Source organism: Macrobrachium rosenbergii, chromosome 56 (genome assembly GCF_040412425.1).
Source record: "Macrobrachium rosenbergii isolate ZJJX-2024 chromosome 56, ASM4041242v1, whole genome shotgun sequence".
NCBI classification, from domain to species: Eukaryota; Metazoa; Arthropoda; class Malacostraca; order Decapoda; family Palaemonidae; genus Macrobrachium; species Macrobrachium rosenbergii.
The window spans coordinates 60986363-61000580 of NC_089796.1; the positions used below are offsets into that span (position 1 = coordinate 60986363).

General features: G+C 42.0%; 1 long non-coding RNA gene across 1 annotated transcript; it reads left to right on the forward strand.

The window, feature by feature from the left end:
- The first annotated feature begins 12426 nt into the window (after window positions 1-12426).
- LOC136836532 (uncharacterized) lies at window positions 12427-13035 on the forward strand. Its single transcript, XR_010852421.1, has 2 exons — window positions 12427-12692; window positions 12915-13035. It is a non-coding gene; the product is annotated as an uncharacterized lncRNA (long non-coding RNA).
- Window positions 13036-14218: the final 1183 nt, after the last annotated feature.

Consider the following 14218-nt stretch of genomic DNA (forward strand, 5'->3'; position numbering starts at 1 on the left):
CTTTGAGGAGGATGATATAGTCAGAAAAGATCTAAGTGCAATGTATGACTAGCATTATGAAAAATAATGAATATGCATAAAGAGCTATTCGAACGATGTTGCTCTAGAGTAATGATAAATCATGGAAAAGAAACTTAAGAAGACTTAAGCTTTTATCCAACAATTTAAGATACTATTCAGCTCCTGAAGGCCAACCAGGGGATGAATATTCAGAACAAAAAAAATAAAAAGAGTATTAACCGAATCTTTTAGGAGATTCAGCAACCGCAGGTCTCCAGTCAGGAGATCGGATTAATGCAAATAGAGTGGTATCATCTGCATAAGCAACAAGCATATTTTTTATGCTAAATCATATATCTTCCATGTATAATATGAGTTGCAGCGGGCCAAGAACACCACTTTAAGGACCAAACTGGATCCCATTCTTGTAGTTGCCATAATGCCCATCAACAACTCTTTGCAGTCTGTTAGCTAAAGTTAAACAATAATGTTGATGACTAAGCTGAAGTATAATTGTGGCAACGGCCGTTATGTTAGTGGAAATGTCTTGATGTTAAAAAGGTATATATATATATATATATATATATATATATATATATATATATATATATATATATATATATATATATATATATATATATATTATATATATATACGAGACAGTATATATACATATACATGTATACATACATATACATATATATGAAAAACATTAGGAATGATAATGCTATATATTCCATTTTTTTTTAAGCTAAGCATTCTTTGAGATATTCTGGGCAAAGGTAAATGCAAAACAGTGCCTACGCATTCAGTGAGTCAGTGCTGACGAAGGCCCGTAGTCACTCTTGCTTCCCATGGAGACAAAGGGCATCGTTCCCTGGGTGATGTTCCGGCCATGTCACCGGAAGTCGTCAAGTTCCGGTAGTTTGGTCGTTCATGAGTTCGCTCTCATGGGCGTGTCATAGGAAGTGTGAATTTTCCACTTCGAGTACAGGCTAGACATTCGGGTCTTGATTTTGTAGTGATAAGATCCGCTTTGCTAGAAGACTATGTGTACTGCCTGTGAGGTGAGCTGAGACTGTTTTTCAAAAACCTGAATGGGTTTTAATAACTTTGTTTAACATGCACTGATTCTTTGCACGGTTACCATGCTTTGAATATCTTTTCCCCATTTATTTTTATTTTCCATGTCTCTTTGATTTTGATTGGATTTCCTGAATTTTGAATTGCCATGTTTTATTATATGTGTTTGTGGTTAATAACGTGGGAGATATCCCACATTTATTTTTTCTGTGCTTATTTTTCCCTTTGTTCCCTCAGATATATTGAATAGAGGTCAAGTAAATGGAAGGGAATGCGACTTATCATGACTTCGGTCGTGTTTGACTTATTTTGACTCGTGGGTTGTAGAGATTCATTTAGTGGAAATAGATAGCACTATTTTATTCTTACATGGTTATTTTCTTTTGTTACCAATTCTGGGATGTAGATATTCCCATTTCATTTCTGTTTTGATTCCAAACTATTTGCCATGTTAGACCATGGAATAAACTATATTTTTGTAGACATGTTTTTGCTGTTCTTCCCTGGTTCAGTTAGTGATTTGGATAGAGAGAGAGAAGGGTTGATCGAGACAGAGAGAGGAAGAGCGAGAGAGCTGTATGAGAGAGAGAGAGAAAACGCAATAGCTGTGTTGACGCTGGCCAACGCTATCCAGATTTCTTTAGAGATATAAGTTAATTACGTCATTGACCTTATAACAGAGGTGGTAAAAGGTTATAACATTATTGTTCCTAATGTTTTTCATTTATGTCTGTACATGTACAGTATATGTACTGTACATACATATACAAACATATATATATGTGTGTATATATGTGCGTGTGTATGTATGTATGTATGTATGCATGTATGTATGTATATATATAAATATACCTTTTAATATCAAGCCAGTTCCACTCACATAACGGCCATCGCCACAATTATGCTTCAGCTTAGTCATTAATGTTATAATATGTTTAATTTTAGCTAAAGGCTGCAAAGAATTGTTGATGGGCATTATGGCAACTATATATATATATATATATATATATATATATATATATATATATATATATATATATATATATATATATATATATATATATTGTGTGTGTGTGTGTGTACAAACCTTTTCCCATTAGAGGATGGATTCTTAGTGTCATTCCTGGGTCACCAGCAGTAAATTTAGGATGAATTTGCTCATATATATCATCTCTGCACCCTACCACAGTCATTTGATTCCCATGTACCTAATTCACTACCTGATTCAACAGAGGCACAGTTGGGTTGTTATACTAGGTTTAGATTCCTCAGCTTTTCCCATGCATCTAACTTGGGCCCTATGGCTTCTGAAGCGAGTGTCACGACCACTAGATCAGTGCGGCCCCATATACAAAGTAACTGCAAATGGAAATAACCAAAGCTAGAACAGTTACGTTAAATGGACTGTCATGGTAAATTACAAAAAAAAAAAAATTAACATGGAGTGCGATAACTACTAAGAGTGAATCAAAAACAGACACTACCGACATAAAACAAAAAAATAAGAACAACCCAACACAGATCTGAAATATGACGGAGAAAATAAAGCTACGAACCGAAAATGGAAAGAGAATATAAAGGGGAAATAGAAAATAAGAGAACACCACGACGTTAGGAAAACAGCCATGACTCATGGCGAACGTTCAAAAGGACATTTCAAGATGGTGATGGCAGCAATAGTGATCCTTTCAACCGAGGCGTAAAGGTGAGGGATGGCCTACCTGAGTGATCTCATCCTGATGCCTTTGTAAGGGGAAAAGACACAGTTAAAAGTAGTGGGACAGACGCTGAAGAGGGGAGACGAGACGAGCGCAGGTCGCGGGAAGATGGAGAGGGCTGATGGCAGATGACGGATGGGAACAGAAGGCCAAGATTTGTCTCCGTCATAAAAGATGCTGGACTGGGAGGGGCGTCGCCTTTAGATGCAGACTTAGTTTAGTAGGTGCTTTTTTTTTAAGGTTTTATTTTTATTGATACTATTTTTCGCATACCTAAGAGCAGTGTTAAAAAAAATGCATGAAAAAATTTTAAGCAAATAATGTGTTGGATAACGAATGGTGACACTTCTCGTGGATAACTTACTGCCTTGTATTTGGTATGAAAAAATATTTATTTTTTTAAAAATCTCATGAACGTAGAATTCATTAGTACGAAGAAGTGAACAAGATGAGATAAACTTCATACATTCATTTGTATCTCTTAGCGTATCCTACTTTGCTCGTAAAAATGATTTTCAGTACCAATGCCTTGATCAAACCTAATATATCCCCATCTTATTAACAAATGAAAAAGCCGTACATCCCTTCGTTCATCTATTTATTCAACTACAATTTAATCCTCGCTTCGACCAAGCCAAATTCCAGTTTAGCCGGAATTGGGATCCATTCATGTATATGAAATGCGCCGCTGTTCCTATTACTGAGACAGAGAGGGTCAGGGCAAGAGGAAAAATCTTGAAGTCTTGAAGCCCTCCCCTAAAAACATGTCAGCCTGGTTTCATTTCTTTCCAGCTATGGTGTCGACCCCGAAAAAGAGTAAAAAAAACTATAGCTTTTCCTAACGTTTTCAATCTGTTACTGGTATAGCGTTCCCCTTCTCACTTTAAAGGGAAAGAAATAAAATCCTTACTGCCACAGTAACTTCATATTATATTCTTTCTACGCAATACTTTTTCTAAACCAACTTTAACTTTATCCCCCTCCCCTTTTTCCCTTATCCTTTCCCTTCCCCCGCCCCACTCTCTTTTCCCATGGTGTCAAAGTGCTGCGACGATACTTTATAGAAGGAAATAATTCAAATCAACGATACGTCTGATTTTATATTAACCTTGTTAGCCTTTGATTCTTCGGAAATCTGTCTAGAACTCTTAACATGTTTTCATATTTATACGTTTATTCTTTTCTTACCTCGTAGCTCTACCATGGGTGTCGGTTATATCGTGCGTTTTCCAAATCCAAATTTATGAATTTAAATGCGCCAAGCATGGTTTGAAGAATTTGACAATGGTCGTTGGAGACTTTAGTGGTTAAATGATTGTTTCTGTAAATCCGAGTTTTTTCAGTCCTAGAAATAAAAAATAAATAAATCTGAGACCTGGAGTGGTTACACTTCGCTGCGTGATACTGGTTTGTAATATACATTGTACTATTATAAACACTAAGACTGGAAGAGTGACAGAAGTAATGTTCCATCTTTTAATGTCTTTTCTCATTGATATCTTTTACCTTTTGTTTCAGGTACGTTCTAATGTCTGGTTGGTGATTGTGAGTACTACCGTTTACAATTTTACTCTCTTTATGCACTAAATATATGGAGTTTATCGTGCAGTAAATATATACTGTAGTTTACAAGAGTGTTTTAATGTTATTTCCACTTAGTGCTCTTGACCGTTTATCATTGTTCATAAGGTACGTTTTGCGTAAGTGATTTGAATATATTCGCAGCTATTTAAGAAAACTGACACATTTTGCAAGTCGCGTTGCCAATCAGATCCGAAGGCTTAGCTTGTGTCATTTCCTTTTACTTGATACTCTTTTTTTTTTTTCTCTCTCCCTCTCTTATTTTTTCAAAAGATGTGTTAGGGAGGCTAATTACCAGAGCAGAGGTTTTTTGATCAGCCGGTCCTCTTAAGTTAATCTTGACATACACCAACGAAGTTTGAGGAAGTTATGTTATCTGGTTCGGGGTGTTTGTTTCTGTTGTCAGCCTGATTTAGCAGTTTTCAACTTTACAAAAGTTTTACTAAAGGTAAATGAAACTTCTAACTTACAAAAGTTGATTGGATATTGGGAGAGATCAGGATCTGAATAAGTTTTTTTTAATGTGTGAGTGTGTTTGTGTGTGTGTGTGTGGAGGGGGGGTGGATGGGGACTGTTCAGCCTCAGGTAAGGTTCTTGGTCTTCAAACGATATACTTCCTGAAGGACGTTTTCCGCCGTATTGGCGTACCGACTCCACCAGCCTGACCTTTTCACTGAACTGTGGCTGAATGGCCTTTTGGTCCCAGTGCCTAGGGATTGATCTTAAATACCTCATATCCATCAGTGTTATCATACGGATTTGTAGATCCCGCTTATGGGTTATTGAATTAGCATGATATAAGTAGCGTTATTACCAACTACGATGCTTACGTAGGTTTTGTTGAAGATAAGATTCACTTTTTTGGGGGGTTGGGGGGCCGGATGACTGGATGTTATATTGTCATTTAACATTAAGTATCTAATGCTTCATTAGCTATATATATATATATTATATATATATATATATATATATATATATATGTATATGTATATATATATAAATATATATTATATATGTATATATATATAAATATATATATATATATATATATATATATATATATATATATATGTATATATATATATATATATATATATATATATATATATATATATATATTATTATGATTAGCAAGAATTGGCTAGCAAATTGCCTCCTCCCCCCTTTGTTGTTATTTGTGTTTCATTTACTGCCAGCCGGCCGATCGATAGACCATCTGTCTATCGACTTTCAAAAACAAGGTTTAAAAAGAGATTAAAGGCGCTCCCATTTTTGATAAAGATCTTTCCTTCGAGGCAAAAGTAATCTGGCTTAAGCGTTTTCTCCTACAGGCAAAACCTCCTGGGCAGCAGGGTGCAATGAGTCAAAGCATCTGTGTTGGGCACTTCCTGCCCCAAGGAGGGATAAGCAAAGCCCACGAGGTCCTCGACACGCGGGCTGGAAGATATGGAGTGAACTTGTGAAGACGTCCTCACCACCTGGCCCCATCGATGCCTCCTGCATCCTAACCACGTAGCCCTTCCCCAGTGAGACTTCTCCACGTGCCGACCGTATTCCTCGAGCCACACGCCATTGCTTGAGGTTTCGAGGAGTCCCCATCGCCTTGCCCCTTTACGGAAGCCCTTGCATCTCACCACGTGGAAGAAACCGCCCTCGGAAATTGCAAGTCATCCACGCACCGCCTTCTACGCGCCCTCGGAAAATCTGCTAAGGTAAAGTGCCCTGGAAGAGCCCCATTTCAGTCACGCTTTTGTCTCGTAATATTTTCTTAAAGAGAAAGCCAGAAATCACCCTTGTCTAATGTCCGTGCGCCTCTTGCATCGGCAGTATTAATTTTATTACTCGCTTTGGCATCCTCAGTGCAGCTTCGAATTCATTATTCTTTTGTCTATTTTCATTACTGGCGTATAATGCATATCTCTCTTTTCAGAGGGATGCTATTTCGTGGAAGCTTCTCGGACTGTGTCTGGAATTTCCAGTTTCATTTAACCTACTGAGTTCTCTTTCCCGCATTACTAATTCATTTATGTAAATACACTACTTTAAATGTGCCCGTGTTTACGTAATATTTCCCTCAGTAACCAGAGCCCTATGCTCATATGAAATTCTCCTTTGTTTTCCATCTTTTTACGTTTTCCGTACCCACGAAGTCAGAATCACAAGGCTAAATTAACTTAAATTGTTGCTACCTGTCTCACAGAGCATATTTCAAACTAAAACCACGGAAAAACGTAAAAATGGCGACCTAATGCCATAGATCTCGTTTTGCAGTTGCAGTTCCCTAGTGTTGCTTTATTGCATTTGCAACTTGCCAGATCAGCTATTAGCAAAGCTAAGCTGGCATGAGACAATTACGAACCTTTTGTGTAAACCAGCACACAGATCCAGAAAATTCCACGTAAGTAATGTGTTAATCTTAGCAAAACCTTTTACAATCGTGACTGTTCTAGGAATTAGAAATAGGGACGCATGTAATCACTGAGAGAAAAGAACCGCCGTATTAGATTCGTTAATGCATGCCTTTCAGGATAGGTAGTTAGGAAATAACCAGTGCTAACCATCCTTTGCTTCGAGGAATAGTGCGAAATTCCTCTGTGTTAAAATCTTTTGCCATATCTTTTGCTTCGAGGAATAGTCGAAAATTCTGTGTTAAATCTTTATATCCTTGCTTCGAGGAAATGCGAAAGAAATTCCTCTGTGATAACTTTACTTCGCATTTCGAATTAGCGAACTGTTATTTAGGCGCGAATAAAATTCCCACGTGGGACATGACGAAGTCCAGCTTGCATTGCTGACAATTCTCAGTGTAGTTAGAATTGAGTTAGGTGTTAGGAAAGCGAAATTTAAACTCCGCTTATAGGGAAAATTACAGAGCCGTTGTACTGTTATCCTCTCAGACGACTGGGAAATTCCCGGAATCCCAGACGGTATATAAATATACGGGTTCATTCACCCAGAATCTAAAAATACCTCGGTGTTGGCCAAACGACCTGCACCCCCACCCCCGCCCATGCCCGCGTGTGTAGCATTTTTTTATTTCCATTCAGCATACATTTCTTGCACATTTTCTTAAGGTTTCCCGTTAGTAATTTCTAAGTCCCTAAGGGACGAATTCCTCCAAATAAAAGTCCTAAGTGACTCTAAAATTCTACGTCGTACGTGGCGAGAATTTCTCCAAATTCCAGTCCTCAGAGACTCTAAAATTCTACGTCGCACGTGGCGAGAATTTCTCCAAATTCCAGTCCTCAGAGACTCCTAAAATTCTACGTCGTCGTGGCGAGAATTTCTCCAAATTCCAGTCCTTAGAGACTCTCCAAATTCCAGTCCTCAGTGACTCGCACGTGGCGAGAATTTCTCCAAATTCCAGTCCTCAGAGACTCTAAAATTCTCGTCGCACGTGGCGAGAATTCCTCCAAACTCCAGTCCTCAGAGACTCTAAAATTCTCGCTGCCGCACGTGGCGAGAATTTCTCCAAATTCCAGTCTCAGAGACTCCCTAAAATTCGTCGCACGTGGGCGAGAATTTCTCCAAATTCCAGTCCTCAGAGACTCATAAAAAATTCTACGTCGCACGTGGCGAGAATTTCTCATTCCAGTCCCTTGAGGAACCCAAAATTAAGTCCCAAATTTTCAGAGACATTATATAGTGTAGTTCACACATCTAAGCCCTTAGGGACTGATCATTCTAGTTCTCCAAATTAGAACAACTCCTTAACTTTACGCTACAGCCAGCCGAATTTCCAAGTCCGAGACGTGACAAAAATCCAACTACGCCTTCTCCGAGACATAACGTGGCGAGAATCTTGTTAGTCCAAGAACAACCACGTCTTTCCAAGACACATCAGGGATTTTAAACAAAATCTCCTCAGACTTACTAATCAACTGTCTTATTCGGACAGATCCATTCTCCTGCAGTCTGAACAATTGAGTGTTTTCAGATTCCTGCAATTGAGTCTTTTCAGACAACCTGAGTCTTCTCAGACATATCATATCCCCATTATTCCAAGATGGCTATACCAGAGCCCAACAAAAACGAGGATTTCAAATTCTACATGTCCGCTGGGAAGGACATGGGACTATCGGGCAAGATCTGAGAGAGCATGGGTTCAAGAACGAGTGGACGATGCCAAGGCGGAGAGCAAAGAACGTGAAGAGAGAGAGGGCAAGAAATTGCCCAAGAGCAGGAGAAGGATAAGAACGCAGAGAGGAGAGAAACAATTGCCCAAGAACAACGAGAGGAGAGACCACCGCTCCAAGAACAACGGGAGGAAAAAGAATCGTGCAGAGAGGGAGAGAGAGAAAGAAGAAAGAGAAAGAGACAGAATCGCCCAAGAGAAAGGGAGGAACAAGAATGGGAAGATCGAGGAGCGACAGCGCGCCCACGAGCTCCAGATGCTAGAACGACAGCCCGCCACCCCCGCCCCTGCCGCGGGGATGAGTGCCCCAGCCAAGCTCACTGTTCATGCCAAAATGGACCGAGTCCGAACCAGAAGTATGGCTTGAAAGGGCGAACGGAGTCTGGAGTGCTGCGATCTCTCCCCGCGAACTCTCCTTGTTCTCACTAAATTCCTGGGCGGAAAGGCCCTCGTTGCCTACCACGCCCCTTCCGCAGACGAGATCGGGGAAATTGGGAAGCCGTACGCCAAGCAGTTACGAAGGCGTACGAGATTACCCCCTGAGCGGTGGAGGAGACGTTGGAGAGCAGCCCAGAGAAGCAGGCCAGACTTGGTCCGATTGGGCGTATCATTCGAGCGGGCGTTGACAAATGGCTCGATTCGAAGGAGCCACTAACACCGCCCGAGGTACTCCGAGCGGTTTAAATCGAGCATTTCCTGCGCCACGCCTCCTGCCCTCGCCACTCCTTATAGTGGAAAAAGCCCCACCAACACTCACCGAGTGTTGCCGAATAGCAGAGATGTGGGAAACTCACCACCTCAAGAAGGATCCATGGGGCGGAAGATAAATCCCCGTCCTCCTCGGAGGTTCAAATTCCCACAAAATGGAACTCCTGGCAAGCCCCTAACTTGCCATTATTGCAAGAAAACGGGCATTCCTCCGAACTGTGCCGAACAAGAAACCGGCTCTCTCTCTCCCGGAAAACCGACAAATAACTCGCCTCACGCCCTCCACAGGGGCAGCGCGGAAAGACCAGCCAGACCTTTTGCACGGCGTGCAAGGTCTATGGTTATTCTCCGCATGGGCGAAATGCCCACGCAATAATAAATCAACTACTCCCACCGTCGCCTTGGCGTCCACAGATCCCCAGTCATTAGGCCTCCCGCCGAAGGGCCTGTATACGTGGCCCCTCCACGGTAGCCAGCCGGCCGCGAGTCACTGCTTCGAGGACTCGGCGCCAAATTCCCTCATCCGAAGGGACAGAGTTCCCCTACGAGCTATCGTCAATAGACGAAACTCGTCACGATCGAGGAATAAATCAGTTTAAAATGATACTCCCTACGGTCCAATTGAGAGTCACAAGACCTCACCAATCCAAAATTTGCAATCTTGCAGTAGCAAGCCATCTCCCGGAGGCTATGACGCATCCTGGGACAGGACTTTCAGTCCCCACCGAAATCACGACAATCTAGGGGTCCCCATTCCCGAATCATTCGCGGGCGCGTAATCCTCCCCGCTTCTCCTCAAAGACTGGCGCCCCTGGGTACCAGGAGACGTGCAGTCCCCACCAGTGCCACCTGAGAGTACAATGTACAGTGGCCCCCCTCGATCGGTTCCCGATCCTATTCCAGTGCCCGCCCTGCCTCAGTGCCAGTGCCAGGGCCCCAATCAAATCTCCTTCAGGAGATGCCAAATTCCTGCGGGTGCCACTTGCATGCCCCGAGCAGGGCCAAGCTCGTCCGTCCTGACCGACGAGCCCAAGAAACCTCTGATAGCGCCTGACTCTGCCCTAGTGCAACGCCAGAGCGCTCGCCGATCTCCATTCACGGGATCCAACTCAGGACCCCCTCTTCCCCCTGGCACCTCTACCAGCGCCGGTCAGAGACGGTTCCTCCCGACCACCGCGAAGCTCACCTGCAGGTGCGCGCCCTCGCAACCCGCGCCTGAGCTGGTCAACGTTACCACGCGAGCCGCTCACGCCACCCCGACGCCCTCCTCCTCTGCCTCAGCCACGTCGACGCAATTGCAAGTCAGATTCTGCCATATCTCACCCGGCCGATGAACTACAAGAGCCGCGACGGATCATGGTAGAACCCGCACGAACACTCCTGCGCCAGCTGTCGCATCAGCAGGCCCAGGTGGTACTCCGTTACCGCCCTCGGTGCTGGCCCTCCGCTCGGCCGAGGACGACTGTCCCATTAAGAAAGACTGAGGCGAAATTACCACGGGCGTGGGAATTTCCAGGTAGTTTACAAAGAGCTCTAGAGCTCCCATGGCACCTGTGCCTGCATTTCATCTTTTCGAAGGTCTTGGCACCCCTAATCCAGAAGGGGATGTCAGGCCCTCCTCTATCTTCTTCCGTTCCTCAGAACTGCTATCTCTTACCATCCTCTACTAATCTTCCTTAAATTATCCCCACAAGAGGCAATTAAATACGGGATACCATTCCCCACACAATGTATAAATCATTAAGAATAACAGAGTGAGAAGTGGCATGCCCCTTGCGCCCATACCTTGGCACCGGGCGTGCGTGTCAGCCCTCCTGAAGGAGTCGCGCCCTGGTGCACTTTCCTAAACCCTGGGACTGAAGTGATAGTCCGGGCCAGAATTTATAGGCGAAAGACGATAAATTCCGCCTAACACAATAAAACCTCACTCTTTTTTTCCTTTGCTCTTCTGCCAATATCATTTACTTTCTTTTAGTCATTTATTTATCTTTAATTTTAATGAATCGCGAGTCATAAATTCTTGCCCTTGTGATTTAAATGCCCTTTTGTAAGCTCTGAGGACGTGTCCCGCCTTTCATATCGCGGTCAAGTTTCATTCGTAACGTCTTGGTAATTTTCCTTTTGTTATTATTATCCCTTTTCCCCTTCCATTCCTTCCAAGATCGCTGTTTGTCCTACCCCACATCTTTTGTCTGCTCGCCCCGTCATAACATTGAGTTGGCAGTAGACGCATAAAATTAGCGTAGTTTAAGGTTGGCGAATTAAAACCTCGCGAATACTCTCGCCCGCACACACTGTCAAAAATCCCGTGTGTGGTCATCCCTCAGCTCGCTTGAACGATAAGGAGCCAAGTACGTTAAAACGAAGATAAATTATCAATGCGAATATGTATAGTCATTACAGTATCGTGTAAAAGGGATGTCATTTACAAAAATAAACGCTGTTTTCATTTACACAGCCTCTTCAAGGCAGATTGTACTAACCGCATGCATTGTATCTAAAATTAAGTAACCCGTGTATTTTAATTCTTGAACAATAACCATTTCTTTTCATTTGTTGGCCATAGCCTCATATGCGTGGTCCCATAATCTTAATTAATTCACAATTGTTCGAGTCACTTTATAAAGTTACAGTGGGTAACAAATCTAAAGTAATTATTCTTTTGCAAGTGTTTAAACCACTTTGCGTTCTGTTAACGAAAATTGTCCCAATGTGTTATTAAAAGTAACCAGCTTCATAAAAACCCTTAGAGTAAAGTTCATTGCAAGGCAGAATGTAGAGTAAACGAAAGCATTTGCCGCTCATTCTTGAATATCGATGTACACACCCGAAGAGGAGGTATGTACATCATCTTGTATGGGGAGGTATTATGATTAGCAAGAATTCGCTAGCAAATTGCCTCCTCCCCCTCCTTTGTTGTTGTTGTGTTTCATTTACTGCCAGCCGGCCGATCGATAGACCATCTGTCTATCGACTTAAAAACAAGGGTTTAAAAGATTAAAGGCGCTCCCATTTTTGATAAAGATCTTTCCTTCGAGGCAAAAGTAATCTGGCTTAATAGTTTCTCTACAGGCCAAAACCTCTGCGGGCAGCAGGTGCAATGAGTCAAAGCATCTGTGTTGGGCGCACTTCCTGCCCCAAAGGAGGGATAAAGCAAAGCCCACGAGGTCTCCTCGACACACGCGGGCTGGAAGATATGGAGTGAACTTGTGAAGACGTCTCAACACCTGGCCCCATCGATGCCCTTGCATCCTAACCACGTGGCCCTTCCCAAAGTATACTTCTCCTCACGTGCCCTTCGACCGTATTCCTCGAGCCCACACGCCATTGCTTGGGTTTCGAGGAGTCCCCATCGCCTTGCCCCTTTACGGAAGCCCTTGCATCTCACCACGTGGAAGAAACTCGCCCTCGGAAATTGCAAGTCATCCACGCACCGCCTTCTACGCGCCCTCGGAAAATCTGCTAAGGTAAAGTGCCCTGGAAGAGCCCCATTTCAGTCACGCTTTTGTCTCGTAATATTTTCTTAAAGAGAAAGCCAGAAATCACCCTTGTCTAATCGTCCGTGCGCCTCTTGCATCGGCAGTATTAATTTTTTATTACTCCTTTGGCATCCTCAGTGCAGCTTCGAATTCATTATTCTTTTGTCTATTTTCATTACTGGCGTATAATGTGCATATCTCTCATTTCAGAGGGATGCTATTTCGTGGAAGCTTCTCGGACTGTGGCTGGAATTTCCCAGTTTCATTTAACCTACTGAGTTCCTCTTTCCCGTACTAATGTCATTTATGTAAATACACTACTTTAAATGTGCCCACGTGTTTTACGTAATATTTCAGTAACCAGAGCCCTATGCTCATATGAAATTCTCCTTTGTTTTCCTCTTTTTTACGTTTCCCATTGTACCCACATGAAGTCAGAATCACAAGGCTAAATTAACTTAAATTGTTGCTACCTGTCTCACAGAGCATATTTCAAACTAAAAACACGGAAAAAACGTAAAAATATATATATATATTATAGGTATGTAGCGTGGCATTGCAAAACGCATTTGAATTTAGAGAAGTATAAAGTAATTTTTCCGAATATCGTTTGATTTTCTGTTTGTAAAAGCCACACTTTCAGAAGAAAATATATACCACCTCTGGCCGTATTTATTTACTGCAGGAGCAATGCACCATTCACGGTTCATGGCCATTTACTTTTACAACATGGCTTCCTGTTTATCATCCAAGGAATTGTGACTATGACTGCCGTAAAATTTTATATTACCCACTTTAAAGCGAGTACTCTAATGCATTAGTTTTCAGAATCTCATACAACCCCTTTAGTGTCAAGTGTATACTTTAATGCTTATTAGAGAGAGAATGCTTCTGGCATAATCTCTTACCCCGAGCATCAGTTGCCTACTGCTGTGACTGGGTGTTGCCGATCCGCTTGGTAGGTCTTCTCTTGGAGTTTAGCCGTCTGATTGCCTAAGTTCATCAGGAGGTCCACTTATCTTTCTGACGGTAATGTACAGACTTACGAAGTCACAGATTTTCCCCCACATTGAAGGCCACTGTCTGATTGAATTTATTGACATATCTGATCTCAAGACAGTGAAAGTGAGCATATAATATTTGCAAGTTAACAATGCCACCGTTCATTAAACTGCATAAAGAAAGCCTCTTACTAACTGGTGAAACACAAGGTGGTTTTTGTGTTAAAGTCTGGAATTAACGTTCACCATTATCTCTAAAGAAATTAAATTGGCATTTTCAGAAATGCTAACTCATCCAGGCGGAGTTTTGCTATTATAGTTTTAAATGATGAATTTGATCGTTTTCTTTAAACCCGTCTGTTTTTTATCCTTTTTATTAGTTTTTGACTCTTTCATTAAACTGCGTATCATATAAATATATATATATATTCACAGTTCGTGTATACCGCCAGGGAAATACTTTCCTTCAGTTTTTTTATTTCTTCCATCTCTCATATGTTTTTCTGTACTGAT